Consider the following 2,670-nt stretch of genomic DNA (forward strand, 5'->3'; position numbering starts at 1 on the left):
CTCAGTGTCTTGTCTGTTTCTCACATCATGATCTGAATTTCTCACCCACTCCTAGAATTCTGACGCTGACCCTTGGCCCATGTCACATAGGACACGACGGTTTGTGCTTCCATGGAGAGCTCAAAATTTTTAACCCAATATTCATAGTTGCATTTTGTTTGGATATCAGAATTTCCTCTCAGTATTTCAGAGCAGGAAATTTTTATCCGTGTTTCACCATTAACCTTAGGCTGTGGAAGTTTTAAGGTTGTCTGGTGTGTCTACTTTGCCTTCACTACTTTCTCTCGTAAAGTGTATAAATAGCTCTGTTTTACAATTACCTGGTATGTATTTTTTTTCTCTATTTTAAAAAAGTTTCTGTATTGGGGAAAACCCAGTCCTCCTTCTGTCCTTTTCTCCTTTTTCTCGTACTATTGCTACATTTAGAATGCTTTGACAACAGATATAAGGGGGTTTTCCTGCGCTAAGCAATTCTGCAACACCAACTGGGTATCCTACAGTTTAACTCAGTTCTGACAACCTCTACCTGGAGACAGGGTCCTATCCCACAGGTTAAGGGCTCAGTCTCACCAGACTGCCCCAGTCCTTCAGATTCGCATCACAAGTCCAGGCTGTCACCTGCACTCTGACCAACTGGCTCTAAGTTGGAGGTTCCCATGACCTCCAACGTATAATACCGTAATATTATAAGTAAGAGAGTTACTTATAATGATGTTATAATGCCTTATAATAAAGTTAAAGTTATTTTTAAAAAGTGAACATACATATATAGTTTATGAAATTATTATATTAAGTCCACTTAGGGTGCAAGAAACAATACATTGAAAATGCCAGTTGTAGAAAAATGGTAATTCACTTATGAAAGTTACTTATGTGAGCTGAAAAGCCTAAGATATACATCACTATAATCTGAGATTTTTTTTGTAACATAATCACAACATTCTTTTCTAGAAAAATGCTACATAACACTATCTCTTTTCTCTATACAAAAATATGGGTGATAGTAATTTTGTCATGAGTAGAGTTATAACTCATGTAATATTACAACTTGGAGGGAAAACCATAGAAGAAATCAAAATTAGAAGTAAATCATGTTTAAAAGTTCATGGAAATTCTATAGTTAGAAATGTGGAATAGCAACTGAGAATACATTGTCCCATAAGATCAAAAGGCTGTAGAAATAATGATGACCAAAATATTACCACACTTATGGCCTAAAATCATGGTTACGTACATTACCTAATTTGTTTCTCACCAAAACCTCTTTGAGGCTAGTACATTATTACTATCCATGTGTCCTGGACAAAGTCCCTGACACCTAAGAAGTTATACTTGTACATTTTCTACCTCAGCTAAAAGAACATCCATCTTAGGAATCAGAGTTTTTCTGGTTCTTGAGTTGATTCTTTTCTTCAATACCGTATACTGGATTCAGAGTCACAGGCCTGCTCTCGTCCCAGGCTACATTATCTGGGTTATTTATGAGCTCACCGTCTTTCATTTGGTAAGATGAGGATAGTAATATGTGTAGGTCAGGGCAGTTATTCCTAAACTGCAGTGTGTATCAGAATCACTTGGAGGGCTTGTTTTTTGTTTGTTTGTTTTAATAGAGATGTAATTGACCTATAACATTGTATACGTTTCAGGTTCTGACGTGTTGATCGGATCATTGGAGTGCTTGTTAAAGCGCAGGTTGTTGAGTCCTAGCCCCCCAGTTTCTGAATCAGTACGTCTAGGGTGTAGGTCTAGGGTGGGGTCTGAGAGTGTACATTTCTTTTTAGTTGACACAAAGGCAATTTATTAACAGAAAACAATAATTTGAAGACTCCTGTTCATAGACGGTGACCATGGTGACCTCTCTTCCTGTGGGTGCTGTTGGAGGGGATGGGGGTGACATCTTCAATCTATTCAATCTCCATTCCCGAGCAGGCAAGTGCTCTGAGAGCTGGCTGGGCCGCTGGTCCAGGGGCCTTGTTCCGAGTGCCTCCTGTGGCCCGGAGCTTGATGCAGACAGCAGTGACACCCAGTTCCTTGCACCTCTGGGCCACGTCCTGGGCAGCCACCATGGCAGTGTATGGAGAGGACTCATCTCTGTCAGCCTTTACCTTCATCCCACCAGTCATATGGAGGATGGTTTCCTTGACAGAAAGATCAGTGACATGGACAAAAGTGTCACTGAAGGAAGGATGCAAAGATGTGGCAGGCACCAAATTCATTTTCTCCCTCAGCCATCTGAGGTCCAAACTGATGACCTGTTCTTTCTTTTCCTTCCCCTTGTGAGGTGCCATTTCTGCTTGTTGGGTCCAGACTCCACCCCCAGAAAGCAGAATGTGCATCTCTAACCAGTTCCCAGGCCAAGCTGATGCTGCTGGTGCAGAGACCACTCTTTGAGAACTCCTGGTGTAGGATCTGTTAACTGTTACTCTACGGAGAGTCGGTAACATTTATTTGCCCGTGGCATTCTATTTGTCATTTAGATTGTAAATTGTTTATATATGTGTGCATGTGTATGTATATAACATATATGTACATATATTTAATATATATAAATATGTATTTGAGGTATTTTCTGCAAGTATTTTTTTTGTTCTTTTTAACTGTAAGGTTTTCCCCAAATTATTTGTCTTTGCTCTGTTGTGCCCTTGTGTTGAAATTATGACTAATAACTCT

The 2,670-nt window shown here is 39.7% G+C and overlaps 1 pseudogene; it reads right to left on the reverse strand.

Moving 5' to 3' along the window:
• Positions 1–1,832: 1,832 nt before the first annotated feature.
• LOC112305632 (small ribosomal subunit protein uS11-like) lies at positions 1,833–2,288 on the reverse strand (annotated as a pseudogene).
• Positions 2,289–2,670: the final 382 nt, after the last annotated feature.

This window comes from Desmodus rotundus, chromosome 4 (genome assembly GCF_022682495.2).
Source record: "Desmodus rotundus isolate HL8 chromosome 4, HLdesRot8A.1, whole genome shotgun sequence".
Taxonomy (NCBI): Eukaryota; Metazoa; Chordata; class Mammalia; order Chiroptera; family Phyllostomidae; genus Desmodus; species Desmodus rotundus.